Source organism: Pezoporus wallicus, unplaced genomic scaffold, assembly GCF_028554395.1.
Source record: "Pezoporus wallicus isolate ANWC-B61680 ecotype Strahan unplaced genomic scaffold, APGP_CSIRO_Pwel_v1 contig_3817, whole genome shotgun sequence".
Classification (NCBI taxonomy): domain Eukaryota; kingdom Metazoa; phylum Chordata; class Aves; order Psittaciformes; family Psittacidae; genus Pezoporus; species Pezoporus wallicus.
In genome coordinates, this window is record NW_026635157.1 from 11420467 (window position 1) to 11442991 (window position 22525).

Genomic DNA, 22525 nt, shown 5'->3' on the forward strand with positions numbered 1-22525 from the left:
ACCTGAATTCACCTTACTCTTTAGAAAACCCTGCATCGTAAGGAGAGGATAAGGTGAGAGAATGAACTACTTATTCTTAACAGGTGTGTCAGAGGATTACATTATGAACAAAAATAAAAAAAAATTATCATCTAGATTTCTAGTTTATAAATAAATGCAGTTTGAAAGTTAAAGATGGGGAGGGAAAGAACTTACCTTTTTATTTTTTTTTTTTTTTTATTTCATCATTTTTAAGTCTGTGGAGAGGATTTTGGAGAAGACCTAAAAGAACTGCTGTAGAAAATTATGCTTGTGGCATGAGTGAGTGTTTGGATATCCCAGTCATTGCTATCAAAGAGATGGGATTTCCTTGTGTCAAGATCACTGCTGACCTCTGCTGGGACCAAAACTGCTTGTGCTTTCTCTTCCCCCTCATCCCCATTAGTGCAATAATTTGCCTTCTAAGTGTTCTGCTTTTAATCTTTCCCAGAAGTATTGGTCAGTTCTTTTGTGTTCCCATCTGACATTGTCAGGAGTGAACCAGTCTTTGGGTCTGTGGTCAGGTGGTCAAACTGTTATTAAGGGTAGAGTCAGGCATTCCATTGGTGGTGTCTAGTGGCTTGTGAAAGCTTACTGAAAGGCACCTACCTGCTTCTGTCTGAAGGGTAAATAGGTCGAGTCAGGCTAGCAGAGTTTTTCGGTTGTTGCTTTTGCAAGTAATTTCAGTTTTCCAACCACACGTTTAATGATGTTTCCCCTGCGAGTGGTGTTTAGTGATCTCCTCAAAACCAAGCTCCCACTGAGGCATGGGCAGTGAAACCTGACCTTGAAATGATAATGCAAGCCATGCTCAAAATTAATTGCTGGTAGCATTCTCTCTGCTACTTGATTTTTAATGAATAAAGGGTAGCTGCAGGTTTTCAGGTTTTTTATAGACAGGATGCAGATTTGTTCTTTTTTATTTCAAATTGATATCTCAGTTGCTCTTAGTGCAGATTATTGAAAACATCTTTTAAGAGCTTTTTTATTTTTAAAGTTTCATTATAAAATAAAAAGGAAATACAGCGCTTTAATGGCATTTAGAAGCTTCATCAGTTTAGTATTACACTTGCAAAGCATATGAGCATAATACCAATTTTGCATTACTTTAAATTTAATTTAACGGTGTTGTTAGAAAAAATGTGCAAGTCTAATTTATGCAGACAAAGGAAATACAAAAGTATTTTTTAATAAGCAAGGCACTAATACAGGACACAAGGAATCGATTTCATATTATACTTTTGTGTAATTAAGTGAAAGTGCTAACTTCAGGCTATTTCTTATGACAGCCTATAAGGCTGTGTTTTTTCACACTGTTTCAGTTACTGTTTAAGTTGAAAAACACATTTAAAAACGTTTGCTCTCAAGTATGTTAATGTAATTGGCGCTCAAATCATTTGGCTTTCTATATTTTATTATTAAGTAGGAGGAATTCTGTATAGATTTGTTTCCTTGTTGCTGTAATTTTAATTACAATATTGGGAATATCCCACATTTTGAGTATTACTCAACTGTATTTGGTCCTAAGTGGGATGCTAGATAAAACCATCTGCACTTTGTTTTATCCTGTATTCCTCTCAAGCATTTATGTTAGCACACAGTCTTTTCCTTTTACTCAATATTCCTTGCCTTCTTATATTTTTTTAAGAGTAGTTTTATTCACTTTATATATTTAATTTCCAGCTTTTAGAAGGAAGTATGTCTTTGGGAAGGTCTTATTCCAAACTCCCAATCCTTGGTCCCCTTTTTCTGGAAAAGTTAAGGTAAAGATTAAGTTTTGTGATGAATGGGTTGGTGTTTTTTTCTGGGACACTGTATTTTTGGGTTTTGTATTTTCAGAAGAAAAACACAAAGCAAAATGCAAGGCTGTTGTACTTTATTTTCTACCTTTCAGCCATTTTTCCCTAGTGCCGATGGGAATGAATTTGGATGTGCTTTGCCACTTCACATCAACTGTCTGGCCCTCAGGTATTCACTTTCCACCTTTCTGTGATATCAGGATTTCAATTTCCAGTTAAGTATCTGATACTGAACCTGGAAATTGAAATACAGGTGTGGATATGGACTACTGTGAAGCAAATGAAGGCTGTAGTTCTGTCCTACCAGTAACAGTGTCTACTTTTATTCCCCTTGTATTCTTCTCTGTATCGTCTGCCACAAAGTGTCTTAGCAATATCTATAATATTATGGTTGTGTTTTTCTTGTTTCTATATGGTTTTTTGTCCTCTAGTGATAAGGCAGAAAAAAACAAATTACTACAAGAATGTAGGAGGCCAACCATTTTGTTTCTTGTTTAATAAACTTCTGTTGCAAAAGAAACAAGGAAATGACCATATTCAAATTAAAATAATGAACAATAATTGACTGTTTTGGTTCATTATTCAGTCAGTATCTTAAGTTGTGCCTGATTTCTGAATTATGTGTCCATCACTTCTTTAAAATAATGAGAAGAGGCTTCTCAAGGCGCAACTTCCTGAGTTTTCGGTAACATGATTTTTCTTATTTTTGTCTTTTGCTTTAAGCATCAATAGAATGAAACCACATGATTAGCTTAAAATCTGGCATAAGCCTATCAGCCAGTTTATGGTCTGCAATGGCAACAGAATTCTTGGGTATAACCAAAGCTAATGGGGATAACCTCAGTGCAGAATGGTGCCATCAGGTATGACCTGTAAGTTTGAAATTTTTTTTGGAAATACCATTGTATTTGGACTAGCCAGAAAACTTAGTATTTAGAGAATATTGCATTCCTTGAGTAGAATGTTTAGATTTATTATTAATATTAAAAAATGTGCAGCATTTCAGCTTTTGGCATGCAAACCTTGGGTCAGGAAATTGCATTCATTCTCAAAACATAGAAACTGCACCACTAGGATTATTCTTGAGGGGTATTATCCTATGTTTCCTGCTAGGAAGATACTCTATAATGGTATGAATTTTATTTCTGTGTTGTTTTCATATATATGCAGTGAAGAAGTTTGCTTCAGTATGCTTGTGAAAAACCATTGGCTCTACTACTTATAATTGTAAAATTTCCGTGTCAGGTTGATAGGTTCCAAAACCTCATTTGCTGTCTTTCTAAATAACTTAGTTCAGGCAGTTGGAAGAAAATCATAAAGATAACTGGTTTGTTTTTCCGAAGTTTCTATTGCCACAGTGCAATTTCCCCAGAAAATAAGGGCTGAAACAAAGGTATAGAATAACATTGAAGTTCAGTTATCTGAAGAAGCTAACAATGCAGATTGATTGAAAGAGAACAGATTGAATTACTGCAAAGGTGAGAGGTAATAAATGAGTGCTGTCATTTCCTGTGTTAGAACCCTACTGTTGAAAGACAAGCTTGCTTTGAAAAATAGCAAACTAAAAGAAAAAAATAGTAAAAATTAAATAATGCCTTTGAGTCGTATTCCCAAGTATCATAAAAATACTTGGAATAATCAATTTACCAGTGCCAATAACAAGTAATAATATTCGATGCCTAGAAAGAGTAGCAAATCAGCAATGAAGTACTGTACAATGTTATTATACCAAAGTATCTGATGGCTGAGATTTTAAATACTCTTATATTTTGTGCTTTTTAAACAAAAATATTTTCTGTCCATTTTCTCCATTTCCAATCCCAAAGAGCTAGAATGCTTGCAAAGTTTTATGGTAGCAACGTGATCTATGATCAACAAAAAATGGTCCCAGAGTTCTGTAATGCAAGAAGTAATGTGGGATTTCTTGTATAAGTACCTGAGACAGCCTAACTTAGAACAGCCCTCAGTCCAGGAGCCTCCGAACCATGATTCTTTTTCAGAAGTGTGGAGGTACATCAGTTGTATAGACATAATTAGAATTACGTGTCTTAAGACTTCTGAAAATGCCATTGCATTCCTGCATGTGTTTTTATTTCATAATATTTTACCAAATACCTGTGGGTTCTTTCCTTAAAACCAAACAAGGTTTTACATTACATAACGTTCTTCCAATAATTTTACCTTATTTTGTTGCTGTTTGCTGACTGCAAATTTTGCTTTACATATAGGTAATATCTAAGGTATTACTGTCCTTCAAGTTCTTACCATTGCATCTATCATGACTAATACCACCTTGTCTTCCCCAGCCTTCCTTTCAGACAGGTGAGCGAAAAAGATCACACAAGGCCTCTTTGCCTACTTCTGTGCAAAGCCAGCCTTGCATATTAGCTGAAATCCCCCTTGTTGGCAATTTAATCCGAGCTGCTTGACTTTTTCACTAAATGAGATCTGCTCATTCTACTGGTGGAGATTTTGGGAGAGAGAATTGCTGGCTAACAGGCATTAATTAACTAACTGCTGGAGTGCTAGTACATTCAGGGCAGTACCAAGGTTTTGATTATCTGTCTTTCCTTGCCTTGAACATATATCTGCAAAAGTATATTCTTGCTAGATCATGAAATGTGAAATTTCGTGATAAAACTACCTGTGATGAAATTGCCTGGAGAGAGCTGTACAGGCCAACTGGAACAAACACTAAAACTGAATTTATAAGTCCAGGTTCTAATTTCCAGCTTTATGCTGAATCCACCGGTAAAATAGTAATATTAATATTAATATAAGGCAGTGGGTCAGATTCTTTTGTAGCTTTTAACTACCATGTTGCATTTTTGACATGTTATGGTGATGCCTTCTGCATTAAGGTAAGTGTGAGTCTTCCCAAGGGAGCTGTTGTCTTGACATGAGCTGCCAAAACTAGAAGGTTGTTTGGCTGGGTAAAGAAATGTCATGTTTGTGTAACAGGATCTGATATGTAAGCTGTAGACATCAGGCTCATATCAACCCATCTGATTTAGCCTGTAAACCATCTACTGCCCCCCAAACTGTTCAAAGTTAATTATTGTCTGTAATTTTTTCTACTGCTAGTTTAAAAATAATGAATGTACCATGCTTAGAAACAATTAATTGTGTAATACCAAAATTTACAACTTTCATTTCTGCAGCATGTGGGAGATAATTTGGCTTTTTCTTGGGTTGAATTATTTGTGCCACAAAGAACTATAACAGTACTAATTTGCTTGAAATGTGGTTGACTTTATCACAGCCAACACAAGCTTGTATATGTTTTCTTTCCTTTCTGATTTCACCAATACAAAAGAAAATAAAAATTAATTTTCCCCTTCTGTTCTTGCAGTTCTCCTCTCCTTAACTCATATAAAAAGCTGTCTTTTGGGGCATGTTCTGAATTGACATTAGTAATGCTACTACTGTGTGTTTCAGTTTTAGATACATTATACTTAAACAGTGAGGCTGGGTAGGTGTCTTGTGGGGGGAGGGAGGTTGTTTATCTTATTTAACTATAAGAGCAACTATACAAGCATTTTTCTGGTGGGAGTCACATGAAGAAAGAGTGTTGGTGAAAACCAGGCTCCTTGGTGTCTTTCTGAGCAGCCTGTGACAGCTACTGTTGTTCAACCATCTAACCTACTTCCCCTTCTCACTGTAGACATTAACCTTATAAGCCCAAAGTACGTAGAAGTTAATGGCCTGTTATACAAGTCTAAGCATTCATGGCAATGGGATATTAAGTTATTAAATGTATTTTGCTGCGTAACTAAACCTCAAGTTGTGCTCGTAAATAATTGCTTAATTAGTTAGTTTAAATTGAGTGTATCTATTTTTCTGCCTCCATAGTCCTTGTTGTGTTAGGAGTACTATTAAAATGCGAGTCTGCTAAATATCAGCATAAATCTCTTGGCTTTCCTGAGATAGTGAGAGAAGTGCGGATCATCAGGGTTTTTTTTCTCTTGAAAATAGAAATTTCAAAATTAACAGATTAAGGAAGATAGAGCTAGTGACAGTGTGTTCTGTCAAGACCCTTGCATGTCCCTGTCAAGCCTCACTAGATTTCATTTTACATTTTTAAATCTTCAAAGAGTTAAATTTGAATTGAAACTAATGTTACTGACAAGAGGAAAATAGAAGCAATTGGTTTGCACTAAACAAGTTTGAATGGTTGTTAATGTGAATGACTTTCAGGCAGTGAATGTCAGAGAACAGTAGATTACTTTCTTTACCTCGGGCGTTTTAAACCATCTCCTGTGGTAGGCCTGACAATATTTTTTTTTTTCTCTCTTGAACATGGGAAGCAAAATAATTGGAGTCTGGTAATTTCAGCCCATGGCTGATGAAGATAAATCATAACGAGCTACTGGAACACATACTGACAATCCACATAGGGCTACTAGAACATGAACTCTCACTAATGCATTATTCAAATTTTGTTTCCTTCTGATTCATATTCTAGAAGGCCCCTGAAACTGTTAATTATGAAGCCAAATGCCATTTGTTATTCTGCAGAAGTTTCATGCCAGAAACCAATTACTTCAAAATGCCTTCGCTTTGTTTCCAGGATTTGGGCACCTGAGAAACTGTGCTGCCCGCTTACCTGTGTGAGGTGGGTGTGCAGGTTCCACTTATTTGTCTGCAGGGAGCATAAGCGCATTTTATTGCTTCTGAGCAAAGTTGCCTTCTATCCAAAACAGGCAACTGGTCCTCCTCACAGATGATCACACTGATCCATCCTGACATTTGTGTCCATTGAGGTTGGCTGGCTGGCTGCAGAAATTCATCTCGGGCCATTCGGCTTAAAGGCTAGCCTTGCTGTCTCACCAGGCTTCAGCTGGATTTACCTGGTCTCTTGGGATTAATACATGACCCAAGGGAAAGAATGTGAAACTGGCCATAGGCGTGAGTGTGTCAATGCAGTTTTAGGTTGTGCTATGCTTCCAGGGAATTGCATCCTTTGTGACTTTTTGTGTCTTTTCAACCCTTCCTAGGAGAGGATGCTTTCCTAGCCTTGTTCCTCATGGCTCATCTGGGCAGTCTTCAATAGCAGGACTTCAGTCTTCAATAGCATATGTGATGGCTCTGACTCTGTCCTTCTCTCAGAAGGAAAAGCAGATACATCTCGAATATTTTCTGCATAAAAACTCTCCATCCTTTTGTTTCAGCTAGTTAAAGCAGACACCAGTAGCAGTGCCACATTGACAAGTCATGGGAGGGCAGGGGGGACCAGCGGGAATGTCATTTTTTCTTTGGCTACTCAATTTCTTGTCCTCGAATTTAAGCAATGGTGTAGTTTGTATCCTACAGCAAATTACCCAGAAGGCAGACTGACTTATTTCTGTGGTCTCAATTGCACTCATAGTAAGGCTTGATGAAATTGTTTATGCAAATACTGTATTAACTGAAAGACACAGCACTGTATTGATCAAAGCTCTCTTCTCGGTTTGATGCAATGCATCCAGTAGTTTTAGCTGAGGAGAAATATTGGGAGACTAAATATTTTATTTCAGGGATTTGAAAATAAAATGGCTCCACTTCTTTGATTTTGACACAATGTTTTGTTTTGAAATTGAGCTAAGCTAAATTTTTTAAAGGATAAAAAAAAAACCTACCTGGCAACAATTGAGACATCCAGAGAAAAAGTTTTACTTCGATTTTACTGAAACTAATTTTTCCCTCTTTTGTTCCCCCCCCCCCCCCCCATTTTTTTTTTTCTTCCACCTTTTGAACTGAAAATACCTCACAGCTCTGTATGTGAGCATTCCTTGGGGTTGTACAGAGAATTGTTTCATTTTACTTCTCCTTGTTTCCATCCCCTGTTTCACAGCCAGGGAATAATTCGCTGCCACTGCTAATTTTCAGAGGACCTGGAAACACAGAGGAGGAGGAGAATGAGCTTTTCTCCAGGGGGAAGCCTTCTCTTCTGGTTCAGGACCATGCCTCTCCATGTTTTTGATTGAAGATTTAACCTGCCGCATGCTATGAAAAACCTTATATATATATATATCAAAAAAAGAGTACTTATGTTTCTGCTGTCTTCCCTGCCAAATTCAGCATTTCACTTGGGCCTGGGTAATTTTGCCATGAGCCCTGCCAGGTTTATTCTCCCCAGGGAGCCATGCCAGTGCTGAGCAGCTCTCGCACTTGGTCAGTCCCTCTCCGACAAGTGTTGTGGCTGGGAAGTTGTGATTTGGTGTTGAACTCTTGAGCTTGCCTGCAGAATTGCACTGTTTGTTTGTGCTGTTGCCATGTGCTTTAGGGGACTGCTTGTACCTGTGTGAACCTGGATTTTGAGGCTGGCTGTGGGAAAAAGGAGACTGGGGGACAGCAGGAGGGGGAATTTAGGATATTGTAAAGCTTAAGGGTTTTTTCAGCAGCAGAGGTCATGTACCTGGGGAAAAGAAGCATTCAGCCTCGGCATTTGAAATGTTAGCCAACTCGATCATTTTCCTCATAGCTCTGTTTGTAAACCTTATTGCAGTTGCAGAGATTGCATGCTGGTTTAACTCAGTGGAGATGATCCATCAGTGGTCTTTGACCACCAAAACAGTGGTCAACCAATAGTGTAAAGTTGGTGCTTCCATGTAGATCTACTATCACTCTCTGGCTGATAATTAATTGGTACATTAATCTGACATGCCTCTGAGGATATTTTATTACTCCAGTATGGATAGCCTGGCAAGTAAGATAAGGGACTCTGACCAAAAGGAAATTTGGTCTTAACACTTGCAGCTTTTCTCTGTAGAGATCTTAAGACCATCTGGGCAATGATTATGTTATAGCCCTTTTGGTTGAATCATGTTATTTGAAGTCTTAGAACTTTAAATTGTTATGAAGGACTGCTGCTTACTAGGAAGAAGCCATAGCTTTATGTGCAAGTATTTTAACAGCTGCTAAAAGAAAAGTCCTGTGAACCAAGGACAGTGAAAGCCCATTTTCAAAGTGGTAGTCATAAGAAAGGAAATATATGTCATGAATCTCAAATCTGCTTTCACCTAGTCTTTGATTTCTTCAAAACTTGTCACGGTATATGTTGAAAAGAGATCAGAATTTTTAAACAGTGCATATCATTTTATTGATCAGTTCTTGAGAGATTGTAAAGGCCTTTTAAAAAGTTCTTTGTGTTATGGTAATTTTAAAATTATTTGTTACATGAAGTTATGAAAGTGTGGGGAAATCTGGTTACTATACAGGATTAATGCAAATTGTAATGCCAGTCTCATGAGCCTGTATTGTTTCACACTTAGACAAATACGTTAGTTTTTAAGAACAATATGACAGTGAACACAAAACCAAAGCAAACCAAAAAAAAAAAGGAGTAAGAAAAAGAAACAATGTTTAACAAACAAACAATGTGTTTTATGTCACTGTATAAATAATGGATCCACTTTTTAAATGGCTGTTACTAAGCTAAATAATTATACCCCAGCAAGCAATGAGGACACTATATCATTTTAAATACAATGCAAAATGTAGTAGTATTTTAAATTGCTTCCTGTTATGATTATAAAACACATAATTATCTAGTAGGCATATCTGGAGAAGCAGGGTGGGAGAAAATCAGGAAAAATCTTTTTCACTTTTATTTGTCTATGAACTGGGGATTTCTAGAATCTATCATACCATTGTCAGCCTTCAAAATAAGGCTTTTATCATAAGACATACTGCTCACACACATAGAAAAGGAAAATCAGACATTGATAAGATAGTATTTGGTTTTTATCCTGTTATTCCCAAATGCTGGATCTGGTTATGTGGGTAAGGGAGCTTGTGTATTATTATTGTTTTTATTATTATCAGGTTTTGAGTTGGGTTTTTTTAGTACCCTGGTCTCTCATACTGTATAAATTTAGCTGGTAATTGAAAATCTTGTGTTCAATCTCTCAGTCTATTCGTATGGAAATGAAGAGTATTACAGAAGTTGTTGCTTTCTGCATTTTTTGACTGATTCAGAAGGGAGAAAATATAGAAAGAAAAAAAAACCAAAACCCAGAATCAAACAAACTCAGAATATCTTTGATGAAGGGGGAAAAAGAGATTGTTGGAAATATTATGTTAGGGTGACTCTTTTGTATTCTGAAAAACTTAATTGCATTTAAATTCCACATGTGATTTTTAGTGCCATGTATAAATTTCAATTCCAGCTACTTTTTATTTTTATTTTTTTTTAACAGGAGCTGAGGGTGGAATTTCACCATTAATTGTGCATTCATTTGTGACTTCTAATACATTATTAACTACTTTGCTAGTGCATTTGCGTACTAGTCAGCATCTGAGTCAGCAGAAATATTACTGATTTGTAATAATATTTGGCTTTTAAGGTAACTAGCTAGAACTAGTCATATGTTAGGCAGGATTTCAGTTAAACTTCATCATTAAATGATGCCTCTTTCTCCAAAAATCCTTGATTCCGAGCAGTCCCTGAATAGAATGAGAAATCATAAATTAACTAACCAATATTAGAATTTAGAAGAATTGAGAACTTAGAAGTCCAGCCCAGGTGAAAGCTAATGGGAATGGAAACAACTAGCACTTCAAGCACTTTGTTCTTCAACTGCAGCAAAGATTTGTCATAGAAAACAGTCATAAAGATGCTACTGAATTATGGAGAAAACTTACATAGGAAGTGCTGCATCTCCAAAAGAGAGCTCAGGAGGAAGGTAGAAGCATGGAGAATTTGGCTATACTTGCCTGTCTACTTTTCATTTTTCGTTGTGGAACGGGATGTCACAGGATGAAAAAGGGCTTTTATTAGGTAGAAACCACAGACCATGGCCAGTTTGCACAGGTAAGTTATTAGGAGACTTGCAATTCACGCTAGCTAAAGCAGCAAATATGTCAAAATACGATGCTGTGGGCAGGCCAAAACTTGTGGATAATAAAGCTCTGATGATAAGTGGTAGAGAAAAACTAAAGTAGTTATACTCTTGAGAAAGAAAGGTAAGCAAGCTCTTATGTCCAGTCCCAAGAAATAGCAAGGACAAAGGTGTTCCCTGTAAATATGGCTGTAGACCAGAGCTGTGGTTGTGAAGGCACTCTCAAACATTTCTCCCACCCATCTTCGGGGCACTGGTGGACTTTGGGATACAGAAGAAAGTACTCCAGACATTAACAGGAAAACAGAAGAGGGAAACAAGACCATATAAACATAGGTGCTGCCTCATACACAGGCTAACAGACAAAACCCAAAAGTAGAAAATAGCAGCAATATCCAAAGATTAGCTGGCTTTATATTTCGGAATGAACAGAAGTCCTTTCAGCATCACTGTGCAAAGCAGTCTGTAGATTTTTCCCTGTCCCCTCCTTGCAAGAATCTGGGGGATTTTTTGGATAATCTAATCAGAAAACCTTCTCTCCTAGTCTCAAGCATTTGATAAAAATGCACGAAAGTGAAATCTGGTGCTAAATGACACAAAGATATAGAACTATTTGAATAAATTTGGAAAGGCCGTGATTTTTCTCAGCGTTGCTATTTCCTCATGCCATGTCCACAGTCAAGAACTTCTGGGGTAATCTTTACATTGTGGGAAGCTGCTTTCGGGGTGATGGCCTCATGAGGTGCATATTGGAACTACTTTCTAAAGGGACAGATAAATACTGAGATATTAGTCATGTGAGGAAGAAACCTAGGTCTTTTCAGCACCTGTTCCCGAGCAGACCATTTGGCAAGCAGCTTCATTCCTAAAGGATGCCTGTCTTGTGGTGTTTGAGAGATCTCTTTCCCTCCCTGTTCTTTTTGTCATTGTGTCTCTTTTGCTGTCCAGCCAGGGAATTGCTGTGAATAAAGGGTCATAAGAGAAGAAAACCTAATTTGCTCTGGCCACAAGAGATGCTCTGTGTAAATAAAGAGAGATAATGGAAAACTACCTTCTGTCCTGAAAAGTTAATGTGAATGACTCATGGGTGGAGGCACAACCGGTATTTGAAAGAGAATTTTGTGACAGTGACTAATCTTCTTTTCCTTCTGTAGGAAGGCAGGGGTGCCATACGGCATACTGAGGCTCCCTCAGATTTTTTTGTTCCAAAAGTGAGAAGGACTGGAACATAATGCTTTTGTGATCTGTTGTTATTAAGCACTGGAAAAGTGCTGTTTTGATTATGCTGGTGCTCTTTCTTTCCAGAATTGAATCTATCGTGTTTCAAAGCCCTATCATATATGTCCGCCTGAGGAATAAGAAAAACATGGGGAACTTGCAAGGTCAGCAACAGTACAGCGTAGAAATCTGCTGCTTTTCTTTCATAATCTCAAGTATATGTTTCCTGCCTCTTTTTCCCTGTTCAGTGAAGATTATACATAAAGGCTAAATCTAGCAGAAGCAAGTTTCAAACACAAAACCACAGATTTGTAATAGAACTTGGCAAGTGGATGTTATCTTTTGTCCAGAAGTCACAATCTACAGTGTGTACTGTGGGGATTGCAGCTGTGCCTGGCCGGACAGGGGGATTCGGAGTTCTCCTCTGCCTTTCCTCCTTTAAAAAAAATAAATAAAAAAAATAAAATTCCTCATTGGAGTGATTGCTTTTGACCAAAGGAAACTTGTGAAAACTTTCAACTTTTTTCTTGAGGGGAAAAAAGGGCACTCAAGGGAAACGTGTATCAGGCAGACAAAGAATCCACTTTCTTTTCCTAGTCCTGCCCTGAACATTAGGCACACTGTATGTTTTATGTACACGCAAACAATGTATTTGATGTAGCAGCAGCAAGCTGCTATTTTTTTACATCAGTTACAACCAAAATGCCACTATTAAAACTATTTTATAGCTAGCATCACCCTATATTGTTTTCCAAACAGCAGTTACTGTAACCCACATTTTAGGAGGGGGCTTTTATGTAGCTTTATGGTTTTGGTACTGAGGTTCCCTTGTGAAACTGAGAGGTTTATTAAGTACCCCAGTATGCTGAGCATGTATCATATTATTTGGAAGGCCGTTGATGTTGAGCCAAGCAAAGAAAAACTTGTGCTTAGTTCCTGGCTTTCAGCCATGTTTTTTTTTAAAGTGGCTTTGTAATTTCTAAATATGCTGTTCTTTTAGCTGATCGTTCTGAAGTTTTTAGTTTATCCTTCCAACAGATTCCTTAGATGAAGATGTTCCTTGAATGGTCCATTAGATGTCCCCTCCCCAGGTATTTGCTCCACAAATCTCCTGACCTTCAGCAGGGAGGAGGAAAAAATAACTTGGCCTATGCATAAGCTGGGATCAAAGGCAGGTCAGTTGCTTAGGGCTACGTATGCTCATCCAAGTTGAGCTGCCTTGAGGTCTGCCAGGGCTCATCCCTCCTCTGAAGGGAAACGGGGGTTCACCTTTACAGTGAGTTTCTTGGTATACAAATGAAGTTTTGTGAAACTACATTGTGTTAGTAGCACGTACTGGGACCAGTTATAGCATAGCTAAAGAACTAATATTTTAAAGTTGTCAACACAGTCTATTTGGTGTTTGTCACTACATGTATTGTATTGTCACTATATATATTGTGTTGGAATTTTGCCCCTGCCAAAGGGGCTTCAGTTGATACACACAGTATATTGGTAAACTGCTGAAGAAATCAGTAGAAGAAAATTACTTCCTTGACTGTACATTACAGTTGCATCTGAAATTATTATTCTCTGATACACTGATCCAAGTGTTAATTGACAAGTCTGAAAAATTTTGATGGCATTGTGTTTTTCAGGAGGAAACGTTTCTCAAGATCAGTATTTAGGGGCCAGCCAATGATTTAAATACCATTTTGGCTGGCAACATCATAAAACTATTATTTCTGCAGACTTTTCAGCCCGTATTGTGCAGTATCAGTTGTGCTGGCTGTAGCATAATTGAGTGCTGCAGCAGTTCTTGTATACCTAGTCCATGAAGCATGCCAGTGTGATTTTATTTTTTTTTTGAGAAATCTTTTATAATTGCAAGCCTTTATTCCCATTAGACAGTGAAGCATTGTTGTGGAGCAATTTTTAAGCCTGTAAGCCAGTCTACAAATGTAGGTAAATTCTGTTGTAGAGGTGCTGAGGGGCTGAAGGCTGAAGTAATAGGAATAAGACAGGCAGACAGGAGGTAAAACTAGTATTGCCTTCAGACCCTTGTGATATATGTGCGAATTTCTGCCCAGAGGAACTAAAGCCTTTTCTCCATTATCACTACTGTATGCTCTGTCCCAAGACCAAAATGAAGTTCTGTATTTCTGTTGTAGAATAGGCAGTCAGTGGGGAGCTATAAGTCAATAGATAGGTCTTTCTAGTGAGCAAATAATCAGTTCTTCAGCTACAGGTTGTTCTGATTGTGTTGGCTGGTGTATTTTAAGGAAACTGTCTCCTACTCCAGGGGCAATAAAGCAAAGAATACTTTGATGCTGTTGTATGAACTGTGATGAAATCCAGCTTCTGCATGTTGCTGCTTTTGGAGAGAGAGGTAAAAGTGAAGATCACGCAAGTTCTGGATTTGTGCAGGGATTTGAATGTCCCATGCATATGCTGGCTTCAAAAATCATGTCTTGGAAGCTCATAAATTGGAAGGCATAGAAGTTATCTTTGTGTTCAGTAATCGCACACATCTTAGCAAAAGTTAATTGAAGGACAATATGCAGAAGGCAGCCCGGTGGTGGAGTTTCTTAGCCAAGTTTGGCATCAGTAATATTTAAGGTATAGGAGTGGAGGTCTTACTGGTTCTTGAAAGCCAAATGAGTTCCTTTGACTGGGTTTGCAGCATAACATAAGCACAGTTACATCAGCACCTCTGTGAGGGTAATTTCTGAAATGCAGGAGCTGTGGTAGGTGGCCTCATAGATAGACTCGTATCAGGTTGGAGGCCAATGCAGCATTTCACCCAAATGTGGAGGGATGTAACAAGAGCAGACCTCTACAAATTCCCATGGGGAAAGAGGAGTGGGAGACGTTTTTTGTTTTAGGAACAACCTGAGTTACAGAATCTCAGTTAATATTACAAAACCCTTCCTGGAAGTAAAACAGTGTTGCAGACGAGCAGGGGGAATTATTGGGCAGGGAGGAGATGAAAGGAGGAGACTGGGAAAATTGTTATAAGCATTTACTTGCAGTTTTCACCACTAGCTTTTGGAAGTTGTACTGTGTAGCACAACTCATTTTTTTTAAAACCCTGCTTAGTATTCCAGAAGTGTTGCTTATTACATAGAAGGAAATCTCATGATGCCTTCCTCAGGTTAGTGAAGATTTCAGAGCTGAGCTGAACAATGAACCATTAGTATGACCCTGCAGAGTGATCATTCACCAAAATGCACAGTGAAACTGTATTTCACAGTATATAAAACTATATTTGTTTTGTTTTATTCAGAGGTCCCTTTTTCTGAGAGGACTGTGATCTTATTTAAGAGCACATGTTCAACTGTTGTTGCAATAATTGCGCTGCAGGGTCTTAATCTGCTTAAAAGTTACTTTTCTTCAGGAACATGCCAGAGCTACGGAAGCTTAAATATAAATTGCAACATACGAAGTAATAACTTTGCAATAGAATATAAATCCATTGAGTTACAATGAACAATGGGTGCTCACTTCTAACAAATGGAAATCCAAGGCATAGCACTGAGCATATTTTAAGGAGAAAATACCGTACCATTGTTTTCATTCTTGGTTGGACCCATGGAGAAAATGCTGTTGTCTTTGTTTTCCTGTGTGCGGTGTTGTTGGCTGGCCGTCTGCTGTTAGGAGAATCGCAAAATGATTACAGGATGGGACAGGGAGCTTCTCAACTGTAAAAATGTGTCATTACATGTTTAGTGAATGCTAAGGTTTACTTTATCACCCATAGTGCTTAACTTAATAAAAGGATTACAAGAATCTCAACAGAGAAGATTCTGTCTTTTGGATTGTCTTCAGAACTGGCCTTGATTTATGCACAAAAAAGTAAATAAGGATTTATAGGATATGGTTGCACAGAGTTTCATGCAACTGTACAGCAAAGTGAATACATATTGTGCATGCTGAGCATAGTCATAGGAAAGCTGTACAAACTGTGATAAGTAACAAGTAAATCATGGGGGTTTTGTGTTTTGGTTTGGTTTTTTTACGGACATCTATAGTGTTTTCCGACTGCTCAGAAACTAATGCCTGACATGTGTTATTGTTTAATTATATCCTGTTGGGTGATTTACAATACATGCAGCCTGATCCTGGAAGGAAATGGTCTTTCAAAATTGTAATGTGTTCTTCATCTTTATTAAATCTTCAGATTTTGTTGGCATGTGAGTATGGGCTGCTCTTTCACTCTCTTCATTTTGCCCTTGTAAAAATTATAAAATGGTTGAGTTTTTTGTCAGCTATTTCAAACCCTTAAAATCCTCAAACAAATTCAATTACAAATCTTTCTGTGACTGTTTGTTTCCAACATGCTTCTGTTATCTTTCCATCTCTAACTTTATTAAGGGCAATTGCCATATACTTTCTTTCTTCTTGTTTCCCCTCTGGCTGAGCAGACTCTGAGGTGCAAAAATGTGTAATACCTTCTCTGTCAAAACATTTGAGGAGATTTTGAAAAACCGTGACATGAAGGCGAAATACATAAATAGTTTCTGTTAAAAACAAAACACATAATGAAAACCCAATCAAGAAAACCCGAAACCAAATAAACCTAAAAACCTTTTACTTGAGTGTTGACCACGACAGAGAGTCAAAATGCCTTTAGCTGGTTTTTGAATATGGTTTAGTAGTTTAGTCATTTATTTGGCACTTACAGGCTAAGGCTACCCAACAGTGTGGCTTGAGTATTTGCTAATAATAGAGAAACTACACTAGCTGATATATTCCACAGGCTATTTTCCTTCATGTTTCTCAATTATGAGTAGTTAGTTTGTGTGGGCTGTGTTTTTGACAACCTTCAGAAGAATATTGCAGAAAAGTCATTTCAAAGCCCCCGTTTGAATGTGGTACAGACTACAGTGATATGACATCTTTGTGTTATTTGCTATTGAACGTCTCAGGCTTCGCTAACTGATCCTGTTTTTCATGGTGCAGGCAACTTTGATGTGGTCTTTGTCATATAAAACAAAAGTATAGAATTTGATACAAAAGCTGTAGGACAGCTGAAAAAGCACCTGAGCGACTCCAAAGCCCCATGTGTCTTAACTGCTTTTGAAATGTTTTTTCACACATTTGTCAGAATTTCTCTAGCATTGGCTCTGATAATTCTAAAAATTCAGGTGGCATTATTGTTATATCCTGGCTTTGCAATTAAAAATGTCTGTACCTATTCATTTGAGTAGTCCCAGCAGAATTACAGCAATTCAGCTGAACTGTGTTTACATGCAAGGTTAAGACCAAAGCGATTTAAGATGGTGCTAGCCATGTCGAAGGGAGTATTTTATAGACTGAGAAATGGATTCTGAAAGGATAAACCTTCGTTTAGGATCCAGTCAGGGTTGTCTGGATGACAACCTGGATAAAGAAGAATACACAGACACACTTAACAAAAGAAAAGGAGGTACATGCTAATAGCATCTATTTGCTCCTAATCTGTTTTCACGCGGTAGAACTGACATTGTCCTAGTCCTTGGCCATCCTTATATGCCAAACTGACAAGGTTTATCACAGTTCTACTTTGGATATGAAATGATGACTGAAGTAACCTAAAATGGTGACTCACTAGGAGTGTGTTCCATGAGATCTATATTTTGTCACATTAATTTCTTAAAATATCCTAACAGTCATTACTTCCTGAAGACAGCGGGTGGTATTTGAGAGACACACAGCCTGACCCAGGGGTTCAGGTGATGCCCACAGGATTTTTCCCTTGCTTTTCTTCATGCATTGCTACTACCAGAGAACAGAACACCTGTACTGATGTTTTCATGGGAAAAGGAAGAGATGGGTGATCTTCCTTGGACTTGTCAATATTGTCATGGTATTCATTTCATTTTATTTTCATGATATTTCAATATTTTCTTTCAACCTTCAAAACAATAAGATATAATTCTGAAAGTACAAAAGATGAGAAATAAAATTTAATTGTACCTAGTTTGCCAGACATGAATATCTAGCGCTGCTTACTTCTTTTCTCTCTGCCCCAAATTGCACAGCTCACTGCTGCTTTAAAATGTCTTTTGAACTGTTATTCCTAAATTGTTTGAAGTAGCCCATAAACTTGAAGCATCAATGTCAGACTTTGGGGGGATTGTATAGAGTGTAGTGCTGGGAGAAAAACTCCCCTCCGGTCTGCCCTGCCTGCCCTGCATCCGTTATGCAGCACCTCTTGTCCTTTCCACTGGATACTGGGAAAAGCTGTGCTTCAGGGCTACTGCCAGGGACATGGGGAAACATGCCTCCCCGCTTCAGAATGCCCTTGGCTTTTTCATGGTTTTGGAGCCCGCTTATCAGATCCAGCTGGTTAATAGGCTAATGAGTCTGTGAAGTGAGAGTCAGGAGAATGAGCAAGCTGCTTCTGTTGTGGCAAGAGAGGAGGAAATGAGACCCAAGGGAAGGCTAAGCTTCCTGTGCTGGAATCATGCCTGACTTGGATTACACGTTCTAGTTTAACAGTCCTGCAGATCAGGCTTAAGGTTCAGCAGGCTTCATAGTTTCTGGTCCAGTAGAGTTTGAAAACAGAATAAAATAGTGTGTTATGGAGGTTGGATGATCCATAAAGGATAGAATTATAGTTTTCTGGGCATAAAACCTAAGCGACCTTTTTAATATATACATTTCTTACTGAGTATGGCATTTGCATAAATGCATATACCACTGGGCATGGGAAAAGGCATTATACAAAGGATTTTCACATTATGGTTTACATTGAGTGTCCCAATTTGTCTGCTTAAAGAGCAAAACCAGTGAAATTTAGGGGAAGAAGTGTGGAACTTAATGAATATATAGGCTATTTAACCTATTGTGTTGGTTGACTGCTGAGAATTTTCTCTGTCTTAATCAGAGATCTGTAATTTGAGCCCATCTTCTGTACTTTTTGTTATTTTGGAGTACAATTTATGGTCATTCTTTGGATTCTGTAGTTGCAAATAGGTCCGCAGGGACAAATCAGGCATAGTTTTTGTTCAGAAGTGTTGATGGTTTTCATGATGATTACTATGAAAGTGTCTGAGACAGGGTAGGCTCTCCTTTTTTCCTTCATTATCCCTTGCAAAATACACCGTTTCCACCTCAGCCTTTGTCCTTCTATTTTGTTAGGTTTATAACATTTGGGGAGCCACCAAATTGCTTCATGGTGTCTAGCATTCTTTCTTTTTCCTTCATATATTTTAAGTAACAGTTTTCTATATGGCAGTGCATAATTAAACTAGTTATGCATGGTAGATCAGACCACCACATATCCCAGCTTTGGCCAAGTATTCCACAGTCTGTTGCTGTTGGCCGACACAGATTTCTGATCTCATCAGTCTCTGAAATAATTGTCTTGCCTTGCTATCTCAACCAGGGCTAATGAGTCCCCTAGTTTTGGGTCACCTAGTTCATGGATTTACAATTTAAATTATTCTATCAATATCATCTGACCTGGGCTTTTAAGGGAAAGCAGAATCAAAGGCTGAGATCACATTATGGAGAATGAGCTTTCCTGTATGGTAGGAAACTGGTGCCAAGCAGAGCTTATGTCTTTAAGTAGCATTTGGGATATTCTACCCCCGTGTAAGATGTGGAGGTAGGATTCCAGAGCTGTCCTGCAAGGAAGGGACATGATGGACTTCAGCTCTCAGAAATCAGGGAGAAATGCTGCCAGGTTGCCAGCACAACCCCTGTGCCCCTCTGCAGAATACAGGCACCTGCAAATAATTTGCTTTGCCAAATGCACTTGCTGATTGAGCTGCAGAGCTGTTAGTTAATCCAAAATCCTGTGAAAAAGTATATTAGAACAGCAGCCTCACTGGCAGAGAAGAGAAAGGGTAAGGCTGGATACAAAACATAAACATAGTATATGCCCCTGTTGACCATACCATATATCAGGGTAACTTGAGAAAGCCTGTGAATGCTTGACTGTTAAGAAGAGAGAAGTTCTTAACCTTCATATTAAAGGAAACTGTAACATGCTAAAATGAATGTTTCACTTAAGTATGATTAAGTAATATACCTACTTAAGTATGATTATCATGCCTTCAGGGAATTCTCTCCAACTTCCTATTCAGGTTATATCTGCCTGGCAGACATACGTAATCTTATTAAAACTTGTGTAAATCCAAGCCAGGTTTTAAACTAGCCACTCTCCATAGTGGTAGGAGTATTGCTAAAGGAGCAAAAGCTGAAAACCTTGCGAGGTACCTGGACAAGTTCAGAGGATCCATGGCGGCAGTGAGCTCAGTGCTGCCTCACTTCTGATCCTAGCATAAAAATAGGATGTGGCCATGCAGCAGTATGTTTTATTGTGACATGGAGATCTTCTGAGCTTTCAAATAAAAATAAGTTGTTATTAATGCTTTACATGAAAACTACTATGATAACTTGAGTCCCTAAAAGAAATTTCACGATCTTAGTTCTCCCATCCACAACTCCAAATCCTGAAACACTTTGGGGTTTTTATGTTTGCTTGTGGCTTTTTTTTTACTTCTTGGGTGTTCTAGAATTTCAAATCAGATGTTCTTAATTTACTAACTTTGATGTTAGAACAGGTATTTTTAAGTATTGCCAATATCTTTCCACTAAACTGTCTAATTTGAAGGGGGGAAAATGGCAATCGATGTGGGAAATGAAAATTGTTAATATATGCTAAAACAGAGCTGCTTCAGAGCTGAGAATCTGAAAGCCAAATCTGCTTTTTTCAGTGAACTTCTGGTGTGTTTGCTCATTTGTATGCAAGAGTTAAAATTCAGCTTAGATTGAAGGCATACAGGAGCTATATCTCAAAAGATAGCAGTGGTACTGAGCTAAAGTAAATGATTTGCTAATTTTAACAAAACAGGAAGAATGTTTCCATTTTGCCCTTCCGGTGGATGTTTTTTAAGCTGTTCATTTGTACTGAAAAATGTTCATGTTTGAAGTAATTGCGCATTGTGTGTAGATCTTGTAAACACGATATGAAACTGGTTTCACTGCTCAAGAAACAATATTAAAGTATTAATTCTTGTCATTAACTTGTCATTGCCCCAGTACACATTTGCAAATATAACAGTAAAGAAGCACTAGTTTTCTGAGAACTTTCCTGTATGTTCCCCAAAATAACAGACTTAATGGAACAGTATTACAGCCAATGCTAATTTACACTCTGGCTCACCTACCATATAATTTTTTCCTGAAATGTATTCCTATTTTTAAAATGGTTTGAGAGTATGAAAATACTTCAGAATATTTGCTAATATGCTGTGAATTATCACAGTGAAAAACATTTGCTAATGTTTATTCTAACTAATTGTACATGTTTTTTCTTCCTTTTTAACTTGCTTCCACTGTTAGGAGATTTAGAAATTGTCTCCTCCATGTTGCAGATATTCATCAGTTTTCCTCTGAAGCAGCATAGGGCTCCTCTCTGCAGTACCCAGTACAAGTATGAGGAGGGGGGGAAAAAAACATTACTTGCTGTAAATAATTTAGAAGCTAAGATTAAAACAAGGGACTGAGAAAGAGAGGTCAAAATACGAGGAAACATGGGGCACTGTTGACTTAGCCACCTTAGTTTAATGGTTGATGATTTTTGGGGAGCATTTTGGTCAGGAAAGGTTTTAGATAAGGAAAAGGAGCTTTATATTTCTTCAGGAGTGACTGGAGCAAAGCCAAGAGGAGAAAGCACCCAGGAACTTGGCTAACTCTATTACCTGCTTCACAGCTGTGGCCCTGTCAGGGATAGAAGTGTTATGTGAAAGAGAGTGCATGACAACCTTGAACGTGTGTATGAGTTGCAGAAAATAAGCATTTATTCAAGCAGACCAGAGTGGAATGGCATCTTTTGTTAGTTTGGATATCCTAGAAGAGGTGCAGACCAACAGGCACTGAGATGGGACTTCTCCAACCAAAGTGAGGCCATCAGGGCAGCCCTCTCTCAGCCCAGCAGCCTTTCTGGTTTGAAAAAAACTATCATTTTCATCTTGAAAAATGTCATGTCAGGTGCTCTTGGTTTTGGCTTTAACAGTGTTGCCACTTTACAACGTAGTATGTTCGTGGCATTACTTAATAAATCAGAATTCCCACAGAATTTTTGCAGTTTTTACATTACATATTTCCCTATTGTGTAAATGCAGTCTATTGCTGAAAATAAATATATGGAAATACAAATGCAGAAGCAGGTCTTTGTCCAGCTTAAAAAATTTCCTTAGATACATGCCATAGGGTACATGTGTCTCAGATGCTGGTACGAAAATTATATTTTCATGGTGCAAAGAAGTTTAGGGAAGTTTAGGACATTGTCACGTTATCATGTATACAACCTGGTAATTGTCTAGAGTGAATATTGATGTTTCTTCTTTCTTGACTGCTGTGGGCTTGCCTATAAAACAAAAGAAAACAAACAAAGCCCACAAAAAGAAAAAAAAATCCCCAAAGCCTCTACATTTTTATATCATTTTTCATTGAAGTCATGTATAAAATGGGAATGTAAACACTAATTCTGAAGAAGTCCACTCTTGTGAAATAAAGAAGATTGACTGATCTTGGTGACAGGTCTGAAGATAAATGCTGTGCAGAAGTTACATGAGTGCATAGTGTTATGGCTGATTGGCTAACCTCCTTCTAAAAGTTTCCTTCCTGCGTCTGGTCACTCTTTGTTAACCCAACAATTGAAGAAGGAAACTCCTTACCTTCTGCTTTGTGTTC

General features: G+C 37.9%; 1 protein-coding gene across 10 annotated transcripts in view; it reads left to right on the forward strand.

Annotated features, from left to right (window-relative positions):
• PTPRK (protein tyrosine phosphatase receptor type K) overlaps positions 1-22525 on the forward strand; it is a 400993-nt gene that overhangs the window by 249947 nt on the left and 128521 nt on the right. The window lies entirely within an intron of this gene.